Raw genomic sequence first — 675 nt, forward strand, 5'->3', positions numbered from 1 at the left:
GAGCCCATCGCAGGAGTTTGCCACGCGTGTGGTTCTTGATATCGTCGTTAGGACTGGAATTTGCACTAGGTTCTTGTGATCGCAATAGATCTGGAAACCTCCTTATCTCTCCAAGAGGTAATCCAGCGAGACGCAGGCGAGAACCACAGGGTAGGTCTCCTTCTCGACTACAGACCAGTGTAGTTGAGCTCCTCTGAAGATCCCGCTTTGACAAATCAACAGCTTATGATCTTGGTCCGTCGGATGGCTGGCTTCTTTTCAATGGCGCACTTGGGTAACAATAATTGCTCATCCACCATCAGATGCATCCGTAAACAGACACACCGTGGCCTTATTTTCCGGATAGCATTGCTTAGCCGACGATGCGATGGAGCGAAGAGTAGCATTATTCGCTGCACGTTCTTTATCAAGCCATTGAAGCTGAACCGCCGCTACTGATCGCTTCGTGCGACTACAATTGGCGAGCGCTCCGTTCAACTTGCCTCGAAGCACTTCAGTCACTCTGGCATAATCCACCACACTCTCACGAATCCAATTGCACGCGCAAAAGAACCGTTGAAGATCTGATGCCGTTCTTGGCAGTGGCAATGCCACTAATGCTGAGAGACGGTCTGGGTACCTTCCCCATCAAGGATACACCCACACCACTTCACTTCATAGCTGAGCAACACGCTC

Source organism: Plasmopara halstedii, assembly GCF_900000015.1.
Source record: "Plasmopara halstedii genome assembly, contig: Scaffold_42, whole genome shotgun sequence".
NCBI classification, from domain to species: Eukaryota; Oomycota; class Peronosporomycetes; order Peronosporales; family Peronosporaceae; genus Plasmopara; species Plasmopara halstedii.